The following is an 18,549-nucleotide window of genomic DNA, read 5'->3' as shown; positions in this document are numbered from 1 at the left end:
CCCCTTCTTGCAATCTTGGGGCCTCCCCACAGTGGTGCAATGCCAGGGTCCGGTCGCAAGTGTGACCCTTGCGATCCTGGAAGTTCACCCACTGGTTTTCTACCGGGCCCCCTGGAGCATGGGGCCCGGTAGCGATTGCAACCCCTGCATCCCCTGTAGTTACGCCCCTGGTCCCTGATGTTTGTCCTGGAGAGAAGTGGCTTCTTTGCTGCCCTTCTTGACGCCAGGCCATCTTTCAAAAGTCTTCACCTCACTGTGCGTCCAGATGCACTTACACCTGCCTACTGCCATTCCTGAGCAAGCTCTTCACTGATGCCCCGATCCAGCAGCTGAATCAACTGTAGGAGACGGTCCTGGTGTTTGCTGGACTTTGTACACCCTGAAGCCTTCTTCACAAATGCAGTTAAAGTTCATTTTAATGGCAAAGAGGGACTTTGCATTTAATTGCAATGCATCTGATCGCTCTTCATAACATTTTGGAGTATTTACAAATTGCCATCATAAAAACGATTGCAGCAGACTTTGTGAAAATGAATATTTGTGCCATTCTCAAAACTTTTAGCCACAACTGTAGAGGGACTTACAACGTAGAAGTAATAGGTTGTCAATGGACACACATTGGTTTACATATGCATACCAATTTTCTAAAGCCTGGTACACATTACTAGTTTTCTATTTGTTTAACCCAGCAGGGCTGAACAAAAAAAAAAAAACCTGACAGTTCAAAAGGAGCTGCTGTACTAACTATGCAATGTTAGTTCAACGATCTCCCATGTTGTGCTATTGTGTTTTGATAGGGGGGACTGCCCACCCCCCACCAGAACACTCCCTTCCAGTGGCCAGTGGCTGAGAGCGCTGATCAGGAGCAGATCGGCAGACCTTTTTTGGTCTTGCCCTATCAGCTTTTGTTGGACCGGCTGCAGTACACACAGGCCGAATGTCAGCTGATTTCTATTGATTCGGCTGATGCCGTCTGACATTTAATCCATGTGTACTAGGCTTAAAGCTTGCCGTACACTGGTCATTTTTGTTCAGCCTGTGGGCTGAGCAGGCGGATGACAGCTCCGTCTCCACTCTGTGTGCAGAGATGGAGCTGTCAGATCCCCGTTGTCCTCCTATGGGGAGATCGAATGATAACAGACCACCTGTCCATTCTCATCCGATCCGATCCTCCAGACGGATGGAAAATAGGATTTCCATCTGTCCGGATATTACGGACAGGATCAGATCGCAGCGGGTGTCAGCGGAGATGTCTCCACTGACACCCGCTGCCCCATAGGGATGCATGGAGCTTTCGATCAGGTCTGCCTAAAAAACTAACAGGCGGATCGGATCGCCTGTGTGAAAGGGGCCTATAACTGGTGCACACAGAATCTGGTGCAGCTGTGCTTAGTAACCAATCCGCTTCTATGTTTCGAAAAGCCGACACATCCGCCGGCTGGCCAAAGATCTGAACAAAGGCGGATTCGGCTCTGATTGGGTCTCCAATGTAAAAACCGGTAAGCGATGTCATGACATCACTTCTGGGTACTGGAGCCCAAAAGGCACCAGATTTAAAAAAAAAAAAAGGAAAGGTCAAAACAGCCAAACTTGGCGTTTTGAATGCTTTTAAGTGCAAAGGAAGGATTTGGGGTCTTTTGGAACTCTGATCCCTCCATAAAGAGTACTTGTTACTGCCTATTACTGTCACAAGAGATGTTTGCATTCCTTGTGACAGCAATAAATGTGATAAAACGGACAGTGTAAAAATAAATAAAATAAATAAGACTTTTTTTTTTTTTTTAAGTGCCACATCCCTCTGTGCTCGTGCACAGTAGCGGACGCATACACAAGTTACGCACGCATATGTAAACAGTGTTCAAACCACACATGTGAGTTATTGCCAGGATCGTTAGCGCAAGAGCAATAATTCTAGCGCAAGCCGTCCTGTGTAACTCTAAACAGGTAACCGTTAACATTTTTTAAAGCGCCGACTATGGAAATTTTTAAGTACCAGAGTTTGCTGCCATTCCACGAGTGTGCGCAATTTTAAAGCATGACATGTTAGGTATCTATTTACTCGACATGACATCATCTTTCACATTATACAAACAAATTGTGCTAACTTTACTGTTTTTTTTTTCTTTTATTTCATGAATGTGTATTTCTTCCCAAAAAATTGCATATGAAAGACAGCTGCGCAAATACCATGTGACATAAAATATTGCAACAATCTCTATTTTATTCTATAGGGTCTCTGCTAAAAAAAATATATACATGTTTTGGGGGTTCTAAGTAATTTTTTAGCAAAACATACTGATTTTAACTTGTAAGTAATATGTCAGAAAAAGGCTTAGGCTCCAAGGGGTTAAAGGATAATTTTTAAAAAATAAATAAAAGAAATGCACATTTTTTTGCCAATAAAAAGATGGGAACTTTTTTTTTTTTTTTTTTTTGGAGCCTGTAAAGCATTGCACCAGCGATCAGCAAATCAGCAGATCACTGGTGCCATGCAGGTCTCCTGCAGATCTGTCCAGGTATCTGTGTGCCTGTACAAGATCCCATACAGGTAAGATACACCGACAGGAAGAATCAATGAACTACCACAGTGCTCCACAGAGCAGTGGTAGTTCATGGAGAACTACAAGGCGACATCTGCATAGGATTTTGGGGCTTGTAGTTCATTCACACACAGAGCTGCATTGCTGCACTGATTTCAAAAAATGACAGCTAGTACAGGGAACTTCTCCCCCTACTGCTGGGATTGGGCAGTGGCGCGGGGGTGTTGGGGGTCAGTTCTCACCATAGAAACACAGCCATAGAAACAGGGTCTTAGGTGAACAAGCCGAAGTTAGAAGCTGATTGGTTACTATGCACAGCTGAATCAGTTTTAGTAAATCTCCCATGTCTGTGCATGTGCTCTACTATACCCATATCCTTTGTTCACATTGAATGCGTTTTTGAAATGGCACAATTTCAAAGCTGCATTTTAGTGGAACTTCAGATGCGACTTGAAAGACATCTGGGTGGCTTCATGCTCAGATGTCTATTGAAGTTGCTCCCGAAATCACCAACAGTAGTGCAGGAACTACTTTTGCAAATTGATGCGGCAACGCCCTGGCCGCATGGAATTGTGCCATTTCCCGCAATAGGCGGCGACTTGTCATACAATTTTACCTCTAAAATCGCATGACAAATCGCTCCATTGTGAACGAGGGCTCCTAGCTGCATACAGCTACCTTCACCTATGCATGTCTTTGAGCAGCAGCTGCATGCAGCACTAGGACATCTCGGGCACCAAAATTTGCAGGGTATTGTTGCCACCCGTGCAATTGCACCCATGTGCAGGAAGCTTTATGTTGTGATAAAAAAAATGATAAAATGTAGTAGAACACAATAGTTAATGAGCACCGATGATCAGTTTGTAAATCTCTTCTCAGGATTATGATTACAAATCTTCTTTAACCCCTGCACGTCAGGAGTCTTTTTTTTTTGTCATCAGCATATAAAAATGAATTTCTAGGGACTCTGAGCTCACGTAAAGCTTTTCCATACATAACCCTCAATAACACTATCTAAAGCTGCACTGGTTATAAGAAACAGAAATGGGAAGATCTGACTTTCAGTAAAATGTGGTCTGATCCCTGTTCACTATCACACCACTGAATTTCTTTATTCAATGAGAGGATCGCCTGATCCTCATGTCTTGTCTTCCCATAAAAATCCTCTACTGGTTAAAAGTGGGAGAAGAGTGGAAGCTGGAGCAGAAGGAGGGACAGAGGGAGTGATCTGCAAAGAATGGAGAGGGGGAGGAGATGCAGAGTGGATGACTCCATGAAATCACAAGAGGAACATTTATTAGTTCACTGATCGGCTGCAAGCAGAGCTAGAAAGAGAAGCTGTGGCTGAGATCAGGAGGTAAGGACCCCCTTTGTATAACAGCTCCACATATATAAGGTCATGCTGGCTCTGGATTATAGCAGTGATGGCAAATACAGGCTGATCAGATGTGATGACATGAAAAGCATCTTAGATTTAACCAGTTCAGTTTCTGGAAGAGTAAATTGTATCTTTGATGATAAGACAAGGCACCTATGACCATTTGGTTTGCAGGGTCTCTGTACTGGTAAATGCATTAGCTATGTCTAGACAGAAAGCTTTCACTCTTTTGTAAATTAAATGTGTATTCAAAAGAGCATACTATAAGATCAGACAATAGTATTTGTAGGACAGATCTATGTGCCAGCTGTCAAAAGTTGTATAATGAATGCTAGCTACAAGTTGTCTGTCCTTCTGGATGCTGATAACTACAAAGTTAGTATACTATTGTTATATTAGTAAACCCTCATTCATTAGCATTCTGTGCTTCTGGATGCTGATAGCTACAAAGTTAGTACACCGTTGTTATATTAGTAAACCCTTATTCGTCTCATTCATTAGCATTCTGTGCTTCTGGATGCGGATGACTACAAAGTTAGTATTATTGTTATATTAGTAAACCCTCATTCATTAGCATTCTGTGTAGCTATCAGCATCCAGAAGCACAGAAAGCTAATAAATGAGGGTTTACTAATATAACAATAGTATACTAACTTTGTAGTCATCAGCATCCAGAAGCACAGAAAGCTAATGAATGAGGGTTTACTAATATAACAATAATACTAACTTTGTAGCTATCAGCATCCAGAAGGAAAAGTTAGTATTATTGTTATATTAGTAAACCCTCATTCATTAGCTTTCTGTGCTTCTGGATGCTGATAGCTACAAAGTTAGTAATAGTATTGTTGTCATGTTTGTATTATATACTGTTGTTATAATGTTTATGGTTTTTATATTAGTAAACCCTCATTCATTAGCTTTTTGTGCTTCTGGATGCTGATAATTACAAAGTTAGTATACTATTGTTCTATTGGTAAACCCTCATTCATTAGCTTTATGTGCTTCTGGATGCTGATAGCTACAAAGTTAGTATGGCAACAATTGCTATTTTATTCTCTAGGGTCTCTGCTAAAAAAAAAAAAAAAATACTATAACTATTGTTATATTAGTAAGCCCTCTTCATTTGCTTTCTGTGCTTCTGGATGCTGATGGCTACTACATTTTAGTAATAGCATTGTCATGTTTGTATTATATATTGTGATGTTTATTGAAGTGATCAACCGATATCGGTTTTTCGTTTCCGATACCGATATATGGCCATTGCATATCGGTTTTGGCTGATATTTACATACATTTAAATAATTCATTTTTTTTTCACTTCACAGGTATTATTGTGGAGGGATCTGGGGTCCCCAAAGATCCCAAACCCCTCCTCTGCACTTAAAAGCATTCAAAACGCCACGTTTGGCTGTTTTGAATGCTGTCATTTTTTCTAATCTGGCTCCCAGTACCCGGAAGTGATGTCATGACCTCACTTCCGGGTTTTTACAAGGAGACCTGATCAGAGCCGAATGCAGCTTCGATCGGGTCTTCGGCGGCCGTGCAGGCTGGTTGCCCGGGTCTCCCGGTGGGACGGGAGACCCAGGCGAGCCGAGGGAGGGGGGGGGGACATCCCCCTCCTTGTAATGACAGCTGAGCGGCTTCTCAGCCGCATCGGTTGTCATTACAAGACAGCCGACCGTCGGCTATGGACGCCGGTACCGGGGTGATTCCTCTAGCGGCAGGCATCAGTCCGGTACATGCACTTTCCCGAAATATTGGCCACCTTGGTGGCCGACTCCGATATATCGGGGAAAGTGCATATCGGCTTTGCTGATAATCGGTCGATCACTAATTTATTGTTTTTATTCCTAAATCCTCATTTAGGAGTTTTATGTTAATTTGTTCTGTTTTTGGATATAGCACAAGATAGGACACTTCCTTTTTAAATGCAAGTACCATATGTGCCGGTGGGTGCTATGTTGAAATCTTACATCCTCTGCCCCCTTACACCCCCGCATCCCTCATCTTCTGGGGCTGCTGGGATTAATATAGCCATTGGCCATCTGCCATTCATAGACCACTTTCTATTTATGTAAGCTAAATTACAATTTCTATGAATGAGGAAGTCTTGACAAGTGCTTATGACAAATCCAGTGGCTGTATTAACCCCTGTAGCACCGGTAGATTACCACTAAAGGGTTGGGGGACAGAAGATTTAGACTAAGACAGCAGCCACTAGCACAAGGGACACTCCTCATTCAATGGAAGTACTGTCCCTTGTGCTGATTAAAAACAATGAACTAAACTTAAGCTGTTCATTGTCTGGTCTGAAAGCTGATTTACAGGAGATTACAAGTACAAAGAAAAATTGAGGAAGTTGTAAAAACACTTAAACATTTAACTCCATTATGTGGATATCTTTCAAAATTTGTCTACACTTTTTCAACGGTATAAGATCCAGGCTGCCAACATTTTTAAAAGGAGATCAGCAATGGCATTTCTATCGGTACAGGTTTACTTTAAAATGGTTTCCGTCTTCCGGTTCCGGCGCCACATGGAGTAGGTGAGCCTACAGCAGCTCCCGCGGCGGGTCTCCTTACATCGGCCTAAAAGTTATGCCCAGCACGCCCCACCGGCCTCCGCATCTCTTCATCTGCCCATCGTGTCCCAGGGGCCCGGCAGCGATCACTCTCATGTTGCCCGATGGAGCGGTTCCTGGAGAAGGCTGCTCCGCGCCCTCCGCTGGCCACCTCACAAATCGAGGCCGCGGTCTCGGCCTACTCCGCCGCCGTAGCGGATTCAGCGGGTATGGACACCTCACAGCTGCAACCTGGCATCCCCCAGCAGCAATCCGCCCCTGTGCCTCCTCTACCTGACCCCTCTACAGAGAAGATTGGACAGGCTGTAGTGGCACTTTTAACTCCCTCCATCACGGCCTCTGTAGAGAAAGCTGTGGCTGCTGGCATGGCCAGCATAAAAAGGGAGCTGGAAGCACATTCCCAAAGGATTACTGAGGTGGAATCCCGTCTCTCTAATGTTGAGGATGAACTGTACCAATTTCAGGGTGCTGAACAATCGCAGGACAAATTAAATCGTATCATAATGGATAAACTGGAGGACCTGGAAAATAGGCAACCTGAGATTTATTGGGGTTCCTGAAAACATTGCCCCGTCTGCCATCCCTGAACTCTGTGCAAAAAAAATCCCTGCAGCCCTGGGTTTGCATGGCATGTGCGTGGTAGAACGGGCTCATAGGATGGGTCTGTACTCGGGAGAACGCAAGACCCCACGCCCCATCATTGCTAAGTATTAAAATTATGCGGACAAGTCTGTTATCTTGCAAAAATGTTGCCAAACTTCGAATTTCCAAATTGAAGGCATGAAAATTCTTATATTCGCAGACTATTCTGTTGATGTCGCAAAAAGACGTAAAGCTTTTCAGACCGTCTGTTCCAAACTGCATCAGGAACGTTTGAAATTTACCTTGGCCTATCTGGCGACACTCCGCCTTCGTGCACCTAACGGCAACCAACTTTCTTTTCAGGATCCTGAGGAAGCGGAGGCCTTTGTCCACTCACTCCAGCATGGCCATCAGAGTCCCCCTGCCTCTGCCAAATCCCTTCCCTTTTCCAGGCCATTGGACCAACGGAGCCCTGGGAAGGAATCTCCTAAACGCCAAAGGTACTCTGACGTGGTTAGCTCTGGTCGCCCGGGCGCCCCGCGCTGAAATCCCCTCTACCTTAGGTCTATGTGCCCTTCTCTAGGATTTGCCCTGGAGCTGCTACTTCTGGGCTGAATGCCTGGGGGATTCATGGTGCTCTATATGGCGACTTTCTCAGGTTCATTCTTTATGTTATTTTTGAGATGTTTGTACTTTATATGATGTTGCCTCGATCTAATCCATGCTGTATCTCTGATATTATGTGCTCCTCTCCTTTGTGTACACCTCGGTTGCCTGTTCCCCTGTTATGGGCGAGACCCACACTACCCTGATTGTCTGGACTGACTTATGGGTCATGCTGTTTCCTGCCTTAACCATGGAGACCTAGCTTGGAAGGCTGCGCTTCTTGTTGTACACATGCGGAAAAAAGAGAGGTTCTTGCGGTTTTTGTTTTCTTGCTATATTACATGTTCCATTTGTTCTTGGTTCCATCCTGTTTTTTCCTGTCTATCCCTCCCCTGCCCACATTGAACACATGCCTGTTCCTTTTTTTTTACTGGTCTCTTGGGTCCACGACTCCACGCTGGTCGGATTTAGTCGAGTTGGGTGTTCGCCATTTCTGCCCCCGGGTACTGGTAGGTCACACATGTTCTCTTGTCTTAGATCTACTCTCTCCTCCTCATGACTATAGTAACGTGGAACGTTAAAGGTCTTCGATCCCCGGCTAAGAGGATGAAAGTCTTGCGTCATCTTAAACGGCTTAAGGCGGACATCGCTCTCATCCAGGAATCGCACCTTCCTGCAGAGGATATGCAACGCATGGAGAAGCTGTGGGTAGGTAAGGTTATCGACTCAGCTTCCTCCGGCCGCCAGGCTGGAGTACTGATCTTGTTTCACAAACGCCTCCCAGTGGAAATCCTTTCCACTGACGCAGACTCTGATGGTCGGTACGTGTCAGTTCATCTACATCTCCATAATACAGAACTTGTTATCTCCAACATGTATGCCCCTAATGTGTTTGACCAATCCTTTACGCGGCGAATTCGGCGTGACTTCTAACCCTACCGAACGTCCCCCGCCTTCTTGGCGGTGACTTCAATGCCATTATGGATCCTGTCCTGGACAAATCCCCACTTCGTCCTGCGTCGCCTCCCTTCACCCCCGACTGCCCCACTCCGTTGGCGTCGGTGATTGAATCGCTCTCTATGACGATATTCGCACCCTACGGATCGGGAATATTCCTTCTACTCTCACCCACATAAATTTATTTACGAGAATTTACTATTTGTTTTGCACAGACTCCTTTCTCCCCCTTTTATGTGAGGCCACCGTACATGAAATGGCAGTCTCAGATCATTCCCCAGTTTCTGTCTCCCTGACGCTCTCTGATTCTTATTTGGAGATTTCCCTCCTACCTCAAAAATAACACTGATTTTATCTCCTATTTACGCCGTGCGTGGGAAAAATACTCAGCGGCCAATTTACAACATTGCGGCTCCCCTCTCCTTTTTTTTGGGAGGCGGGTAAGGCCTTTTTGAGAGGCCGCATTATCTCTTACGTGGCGACCTTTAAACATCATGCAAACGGAGGGTATAAATTGGCTAGTGAAAGGCTGAGGATTGCTCAGCGTGCACTTATACAGTCGGACACTCACGCTGCTCGAACATCTTGGCTAGCGGCCAAGCAAAACTTCGACGCATGGGCTGACAAGTTAGAAAGCATTCACAAGGCACATCTATCTGCAACTCTACACTGCTTTGGCAACAAGGCGGGAAAATTGTTGGCTAGGTTGTGCAAAGGCCCGATGTCCACCACCCACATTGGCTCATTACGGAACAAAACGGGAGTGATTGATTCCACCCCCCAAGCGGTCCAGCAGATTATGCAGGAATTTTACTCCTCTTTATATGCTCCTGATGAGGTGGACGGCTCTGTGGCTGACCTCTTTTTGTTTGGTACTGGGCTCCCTAAAATCACTAGAGAACACCTTGACGCACTTAATGCCCCAATTGCGGCTGAGGAAATATCATTGACAATTAAACGACTTGCGTCAAGTAAGGCCCTGATGGTCTTTCTGGGGAGTTCTATAAAGTCATTGCACCTAGTATAGTCCCCACACTCGTCGAAGTCTATTCCTCTATATGGGACGGCGGCCCTTACCTCCCGACGGGTAATCAAGCCATTATCAAATTGCTAGCAAAAAGGATCCCCTGGAGCCGGGTTCGTACCGCCCTATATCCTCGCTGAAAATAGACGTCAAAATTCTCTCGAAAAAAACAGCCTCTCGTTTAGCTAATATAATGCCTCACCTCATACATCTGGCGCAATCGGGGTTCACCAAGGATCGCTCAGCTACCGCCAATATTAGAAAAGTGCTGGTAGCATTGGACCAGGCTCGAATCCACTCTGACCGAGACATGGCCATAGTGACACTTGATGCCGAGGGCTTTTGATAATGTGAATTTTGCCTGGCTTCGCCGAGTCTTGGACACCATGGGCTTCCAGGGACCCTTTGTCAACCTCGATGTATTCGTCCCCGTCTGCTAGACTGTGTGTGTGGGGGGGGGGGGGGGGTTCCCTCACCGATGACTTCCGGCTGTATAAAGGTACCCGCCAGGGCTGCCCTCTTTCGCCGCTCTTGTTTAATCTAGCGATCAAACCCCTCTCCCGCTATCTTCTAACTAAAGCCCCCCTCCATGGGATCCGTGTGGGCTCTCAGGAGCTCAGTCTTCTCTTTTTGCGGACGATGTACTTTTATTCACCTCCGACCCCTCGGCTGATATCCCATTGATTAGTTTCCACTTTTGACAGCTTCAAAAAAAATGCTCGGGTCTAAAAATAAACTACTCTAAAAGTGAGATACTCCCATTAGGGGGGAAGTGCTACCCAGCCCTGCAAGTTCTTCGTCTTTAGTGGTGCAGTAAGTGGCTGATGGCGAGAGGCTTCTCCAGGAGTTCCATGTGTCTGCTTGCTGGCTGCCACTATGTACTGGTCACTGACCACTCCTGCCACTATGTACTGGTCACTGACCACTCCTGCCACTACGTACTGGTCACTGATTTAAATATTGTACAGATACAAGGCTATTCTTCATCACAACTTGCTGACCACTGAACTGTGCGTCACAAGCTACATTAAACCTCATACACAATGAAAATATCTGACAAATAATCATCTGTTTTTTTTTTTTTTTTCTTTTGCATGTTAGTCTCAGATCGAACACGAATAGGTTACTGGAGTTATGAAATTTTGCGTAAAACAGAATAATGTAATGTAAAGTATATTTTGTTTCTGAGCATGCGTGGTCTTGTAAACCGAGATTATTTTTTATATTTACAAATTTTCTTTTAAAAAAAAAAAAGATGAACACTGTACTGATTTAAATGAAAGTTTTTTTATTCTGTATAAGAGAAAATTTTTAGTGCTTGCCTCTTCAGATAATTTTCATCATTAGCTCTCGAAAGCTGTGTACTAGCGATCAGATTATCTGCCAATCGCTCCGAAAGCGGTATTTTTTTTCATCTGATTTTTCTCATTGTGTGTACTAGCCATTAGACTGGTGTGCCCTGAGATTGTGCATAATACAAAAGGGTGCCTCAAATGGGGAAAAAATGGTTGAAAAACTTTACTTTAACCACTTGCTGACCGCCTGCCGCAGTTTGACTGTGGCAGGCTGGTTCAGCTGCGCGAAACAAGGTAGCCCTACGTCTGTTGCGCACGCGGTGCTGGGGGGCGAACGCGCCGGAGGCGGCATGCTCCCGCCCCCACTAGGCAGCGAGGATGCTGATCCACGGGACTGGCGGCCGCTTCTGCCATTGGGCACCTGCTATTGCCACTGGGCATCCGCGATCACTCCCCACTGACAGAACGGTTAGCTGCTGTAAACACAGCTGCCCGTTCCTCTCTCTGAAATGATCACAGAGCGCCTGTGATCCTTCTATATAGGATCACAGGTCTCTGTGGTAATTTCACAAGCCCACCCCCCCCCCCCTCCCAGTTAGAAAACACTCCCCCTAGGCTCACACTTAACCCTTTTATCACCACTGTTAACTCCTGCCAATGTTGTTATTACAGTAACAGTGCATATTTTTAGCACTGATTACTGTAGTAATGTCACTGCCCCCCCCCCAAAAGTGTCAAACGTCAGTTAGGGGTCCGATCTGTCCACCGCAATGTCGCAGTACTGCTAAAAATCGCAGATCGCCGCCATTACTAGTAAAAAAAAAAAAAAAAATAACAATCTTTCCCCTAGTTTGTCGACACAATAACTTTTCTGCAAATCAAAATACGCTTCTTGCAAAATGTGTGTTTTTTTTTTTTTTTTTTTTTTTTTTTTTTTTTTGCCATGTTGTTATATAGAAGAATGTGAAAAATATATTGTTTTTTTTCAAAATTTTTGCTCTTCTTCTTTTTTTTTTTTTTTTTTTTTTTGTTTAAAAAAATAAAAATTGCAAAGCGATCAATTACCACCAAAAGAAAGCTGTTTGTGGGGAATAATCAACAACAATAATAATCAATTTATTAGAAAACACAGGCTATATACACAAATACAACTACATTTTCTATGTACTGTGGAGGCAGCACACTTATTCTGTGCAGTGGTACATACAAAAATTTGTATATGGATATTAACAATCACAACATTATTATTATTATTATTATTATTATTATTATTATTATTATTATTATTATTAAAATATATATATAAAATATATATATTATACATTTTTTTTTTTTTTTCTCTCGTAGGCATTAAACCTGATGAGGGGTGTGTTTTCAAAATGCACCCATTTCTTTACATTAATTTTGCAAACATTTAAGTGTTTTTGCATACTACATTTTGACGTGTTCCAGGGAGAATACATTGTTTGTATTTTTGTTTGCCAAATCCGAGAGGTGTTTAATCAAGATGTGGCAGAAATTTATGATGTTGGACTAAAGAAAAAAAAAAAAACATACACACTGGGCTATTATAGCACAAGTGTCATTACTTATTTTATTTTCATTTTTACATACATTTATTTACCGGGATCAAATGTGCACAAGTTAACCAGGACCAAAATGATTGATTGGTTTGCTAGGGGTCTAGCATGTGTAATGCTGTATCTCCTCTCTCTACGCCAACTTGATTCTTGCCCTTTTTCATGTCAAGAACTTCTGGCTCCAGATTTTCCCACAGATTGGAGTGGATAACACTGATACAATTATCACAGAAAGGGAAAAGGAAGTACTTGATGAGGGACTTTTTTATCTTGTCAGATCATATAAATTGAAGTAGTGAAGGTAAATGGGTTGTCTAGGATCATGTGAAAATTCCAACTTATGTTGGCTGGGTCAAAGGATAAGCTTCATCTGAAGCCCTCTGCAAAGGAAAAATCTAGTATGAATCCAAATAAAAAAAAATTGGTGTCCGCACAAGTTGTGCACCTCCTTTCTCAACACTTCTCGGATAAACAATATCCATAGTGTGAAAACTACAGTCCAAACAGGGGTGGGGTTGGTTTGAAGTGAACAAGGTCCAGTATAACTCTTGCAGCTTCTCAAAAAATAGCTGGGATGGATCTCAGTACACAAATGGAAAAAGCAGAGGAAAATGTATGAAATAGTGTATAGTGCAGGAGTCTGTTAAGCCATAGACAATTGTTTTCTCTTGTTCAGCCAGAGGGCTGAATGAAAAAATGAACACCGTGTAGGTGGCTGGAGGAATCCTTCTGGAACATTCACTGTTTCCAAGTATGAAATCGATTTCGCCCCCCCCCCCCAATACAATATCCGCTCTCCCACTGATCAGGTTTTCCCCAGTACAATATTTTTCTACCCCCACCCCCCCATCCTACATTCCTTTCCCAGGACAGATTGTAGTCTGTCCCCAGTAACCCCCCCCAGGTCAGCAAAAAGTCAGACTCACCTGGGTGGGCAGAATGATCTGCAGAGATTTCCTTTCTCTGGGGATCCCGTGGTTAGGATGACATCAGTATCCTGCCCCAAAGATGCCGAATCCGCCCCAAAACATACACCCACATCTCCAGCAAAAGGTCGTGGGTCACATAGGATCATGTGACAGGTATGGCTGCAGCACATCAGTCTTTTCCATAAGAGTAGTGTGGGTCCAAACACAGTGAGCCCCATCTCCCTCCGGGCCTTTGTGCACCACACATAATGCACCCATGGATGATATGTCACTGTTTTCTTCCTAAAATACTTGGCCCTTGACTTGCTTCCTTTTGCTAATGTAAGGTTTGTTTTTCCACCCAGGTCATCCGATAGACGTGGGAAGTAAAAGAATAGGCTTACCAATAGGGTTGAGCGGACACCTAGATGTCCGTGTTCGACGGGTTCGGCCGAACTTTAAAAAAAAGTCCGGGTCCGTGTCCCGGACTTTTACCGAACTTTTCCCGGACACCGAACCCCATTGAAGTCAATGGGGACCCGAACTTTAAGGCACTAAAATGGCTCTAAAACACCAAAGGAAAGGGCTAGAGTGCTGCAAATGGCAGCAAAACGTAATTAAGAGCATGGCAAGTGCTCTGCAAACAAATGTGGATAGGGAAATAACTTAAAACAACAAAAAAAAACAGAAAAATAAAACAATGTTCTTCTTCATCTCTGAAGGACGAGGCCCATATGGAGTAGGAGGGAGGTTGAGGTGGTGGTGGATGTGGCGGTGACATAGGCGTGTGCCGGGTGTGCCTGGGCACACCCTAATCACCTAGGGCACATAGCATTGCCAGTGAGGAGATGGGAAAGATCTCCCTCGGACCTGCTCTGCTCTATTTCTCTTTGCCAGCAGGGAGAGTAATGTATCGGGGCCATGTACCTGTAGGCAAACACATGCATGTGTATTTCAACTTTGGGGTGCACACCTTAATGCAATAGGCTGCGCACACCTATGGGCGGTGTAGGTGGAAGCGGCGGTGGAGGAGGACCAGGGCCGGATTAAGAGCATCATGGGCTTGGTGCTGAGGATTTTGAAGGGCCTTAAGGGCCGTGCCTTGGCATGCACCCAGAGGAGGAAGGGTGCAGCCATGCATGCCTAATTCAACATGGGATGCTGTCTCTGAAGCCCATAAACACATCCATGCATCGGCAACTGTCCCTCCTTGTCCGGCCTTCGCGCTGTGTGGGGAGGTTCTGAGGGTGCTGCCTGGGGAAGCGAGCATAGAAGCCAGACTTCTGTGTTTACAAGTGACATAAGAGCGGTAACAGTGAATATGGCCAACCCGGGGCCTATATAAAAGGTAGGGGCCTGGAGCTGCAGCTCCAATAGCCCCTACGTTAATCTGGCCCTGAGGAGGAGGACGAGGTAGCCAACACTGCTTCTTTTCACAAATTTTAAATGAGGGTACAGCCCAAAAGAGTGAGAGAGCAAAAATGGAACAATGGGTGGGTAAGGTCGGTATCCATTGCTATTCTGCATAAGGTACAGAAAAGTCCCGTGGGATTCATGCCTGGTTCATTTTAATGAACGTGAGCTTGTCCACATTGTCTCTGGACAGGCGGCTGCGCTTGTCTGTTATAACGCCCCCAGCCGTGCTAAATGCCCGTTCAGATAATACACTGGCTGCAGGGCACGCCAGCACCTCCAAGGCGTAAAGGGCAAGCTCAGGCCATGTGCCCAATTTGGAGACCCAGAAGTTGAAGGGGGCAGACCCCTCATTCACTACATGTAGGCGTGTGCACACATACTGCTCCACCATGTTGGTAAAATGCTGCCTCCTGCTAAGACGTTCCATCTGAGCTGCTGGTGCTGCTGTTTGTTGTGGCGTGCTGACAAAGCTTTTCCACATTTCGGCCATGATAACCCTGCCTTCTGAGGTGCTGGCGGTGCCCTGGTTGCGTTGGCGACCTCCTCCTCCTCCTCCTCTGCCTTGTGCTTCCACTGTGGCCCCGCTGTCAGATGGGAATGCCAGCAGCATGGCGTCTACCAGCGTGCGCTTGTACTCGCGCATCTTGCGATCGCGCTCCAGTGAGTGAATTAAGGACGGTACGTTGTCCTTGTAACGGGGATCCTGCAGCGTGGCCACCCAGTAATCAGCACAAGTTAGAATGTGGGCAACTCGGCGGTCGTTGTGGAGACACTGCAGCATGTAATCGCTCATGTGTGCCAGGCTGCCCAGAGGCAACAAAAGGCTGTCCTCTGTGGGAGGTGTATCGTCCGTGTCCTCTGTATCCCCCCAGCCACGCACCAGTGATGGCCATGAGCAGGCCTGGGTGCCACCCTGCTGTGAACATGGTTCCATCTCCTCCTCCAGCTCCTCCTCCTCCTCATCCTCCAGAACTGTGCCCCTGCTGGACAATTGTGTCCCTGGCGTTTGTGTGTGCAGGAACCCACCCTCGGAGCCCCTTGCGAATGACTGCCCTGAAAGCCTTGGAAATGTTACCTCTTCATCCTCCTCCTCCTCATCCTGTGCCACATCCTCTTCCATCATCGCCCGAATTGTTTTTTTCAAGGAGGCATAGAAGTGGGATAGTTAAGCTGAGAACGGCGTCATTGCCACTGGCCATGTTGGTGGAGTACTCAAAACAGCGCAACAAGGCACACAGGTCTCGCATGGAGGCCCAGTTATTGGTGGTGAAGTGGTGCTGTTCCGCAGAGCGACTCACGCGTGCGTGCTGCAGCTGAAACTCCACTATGGCCTGCTGCTGCTCGCACAGTCTTTCCAGCATGTGCAAGGTGGAGTTCCACCTTGTGGGCACGTCACATATGAGGCGGTGAGCGGGAAGGCCGAAGTTACGCTGCAGCGCTGCCAGGCGAGCAGCAGCAGGGTGAGCACGCCGAAAGTGCACACAAACGGCCCGCACTTTCTGCAGCTCTGACATATCGGGGTAGTTTTTAAGGAACCTCTGCACCACCAAATTCAGCACATGCGCCAGGCAAGGGATGTGCGTCAAACCGGCTAGGCCCAGAGCTGCTATGAGATTTCGCCCGTTATCGCACACCACCAGGCCGGGCTTGAGGCTCGCTGGCAGCAACCACTCATTTGTCTGCTGTTCCATGCTCCTCCACAACTCCTGCGTGGTGTGTGGTTTGTCCCCCAAACAGGCAAGTTGTAAAACTGCCTGCTGTCGTTTACCCCTGGCCGTGCTGAAGTTGGTGGTGAAGGTGTTACGCTGTCCGGATGAGGAGGCGGTAGAGGATGAGGAAGCGGAGTAGGAGGAGTTAGGAACAGGAGGCAAACTGAAGCGCCCTGCAATCCTCGGTGGTGGAAGGACATGCGCCAAATTGCTATCCGCCTCAGGCCCATCCGCCACTGCATTTACCCAGTGTGCCGTTAGGGAGATATAACGCCCCTGACCGTGCTTACTGGTCCACGTATCGGTAGTTAGGTGGACCTTGGCACAGATGGCGTTGCGCAGTGCACACCTGATTTTTTTTCCCCCACTTGGTTGTGCAGGGAAGGGATGGCTTGCCTGGAAAAGTAGTGGCGGCTGGGCACGATGTACTGTGGGACAGCCACTGACATAAGGTTTTTAAAACTGTGCGTCTCCACCAGACGGAATGACAGCATTTCAAAGGCCAATAATTTTGAAATGCTGGCATTCAGGGCCAGGGATCGCGGGTGGGTAGGGGGGTACTTCCTCTTCCTCTCAAGTGTTTGGGAGATGGAAAGCTGAACGCTTCCACGGGACATTGTGGAGATGGTTGTTGGTGACCCAGGTGGTGGTGTTGCTGACAGATCGTCTGTTTGCGGGGTGGCAGGTGCCGGTATCACTACAGATGTGGCTGGAGCGGCCGAGACTGCAGCAGAAGAGGAAGCAGGATGAGCCAGAGACGTTTCTTGGTTTTGAAGGTGTGTACTCCACTGCAGCTCGTGCTTTGCACTTAGATGCCTGATCATGCAGGTTGTGCTCAGGTTGAGAAGGTTTATGCCTCGCTTCAAGCTCTGATTGCACAGGGTGCAAACCACTCGTGTCCTGTCATCAGCACATTTTCTAAAGAACTTCCACGCTAGAGAACTCCTTTGAGCTGACTTTGGTGCGCTCGTTCCCTTGCTGCGTTGGAAAGTAGCGGGCGTAGTGTCTAGGGCACGGCCGCTCCGCTTCTGCACCCTGCTCCCTCTTCTGCTGTGCTGGTGGCTCTGTGCGACCACCGCCTCTTCCTCCAAACTACTCAGGTCACCTGCATGACGTTCATTCCATGTGGGGTCGAGGACCTCATCGTCCTCCACATCATCTTCCACCCAGTCTTCACCCCTGCCCTCCTTGTCGGTCTCCACAATGCTGAACGCCGCAGCAGTTGGCACCTGCGTTTCGTCATCATCGGAGACGTGCTGCGATGGTCCTTGCATGTACTCATCTTGAGAAATAAGTGGTTGGGCATCGCTGCACTCAATCTCTTCCACTTCTGGGGCAGGGCTAGGTGGATGGCCCTGGGAAACCCTGCTGACAGAGTCATCAAAAAGAAGAGACTGCTGTATGGCTTGGGGCTCAGACTGCTTGCCTGATTTGCAAGGGGGTGAGGTGAAAGACGGTTGGACATCGGCTGCAGGTGCCAACTGTGACCTTTCTGCAGTAGACTGGGTGGGAGACAATGTGAAGGAACCGGAGGCACTGTCAGCAGCAAACCAATCTACTATCGCCTCCACTTGTTCTGGCCTCATCACTTCTAGAGGCGTATGATGCCCTACCAAATACTGATGCAGGTTCTGTCGCCTACTCACACTTGAGGAAGGTGTTTCACTTGTGCGTGTAGCTGGCACAGATCGACCACATCCTCTCCTTGCAACAGGAGCTCTACCAGCAGCACCACGACCCAGGCCACGGCCCTTATTTGAAGGTCTCCTCATATTTCTGTAATTTTAAGATCTTGCCCTAGAAAGGTTTTTATTGAATTGCGGAATAGGAAATATGATCCAAAAAAGTGTATGTATCTCACACGTACACAACCACACTAGGCCCCAATTACTATTGTTTCTACCCCTAAAAGGATGGAGGAGGAGTATGGAACAGACAGCACCCTCAAATCTTCAGAAGTATGAGATGAACCT

General features: G+C 46.4%; 1 protein-coding gene across 1 annotated transcript in view; it reads left to right on the top strand.

Annotated features, from left to right (window-relative positions):
* The first annotated feature begins 3,754 nt into the window (after window positions 1–3,754).
* Window positions 3,755–18,549, top strand: part of SERPINE2 (serpin family E member 2) — a 130,970-nt gene continuing 116,175 nt past the window's right edge. The window contains exon 1 of the mRNA XM_082251377.1: window positions 3,755–3,897. The gene's annotated coding sequence lies outside the window, so the exon portion shown is untranslated. The remainder of the gene's footprint in view (window positions 3,898–18,549) is intronic.

This window comes from Pelophylax lessonae (assembly GCF_965119305.1).
Source record: "Pelophylax lessonae genome assembly, chromosome: 3".
Taxonomy (NCBI): Eukaryota; Metazoa; Chordata; class Amphibia; order Anura; family Ranidae; genus Pelophylax; species Pelophylax lessonae.
Note: the sequence above shows the minus strand (reverse complement) of the source record. Positions and strands in the feature narration are given on the sequence as shown.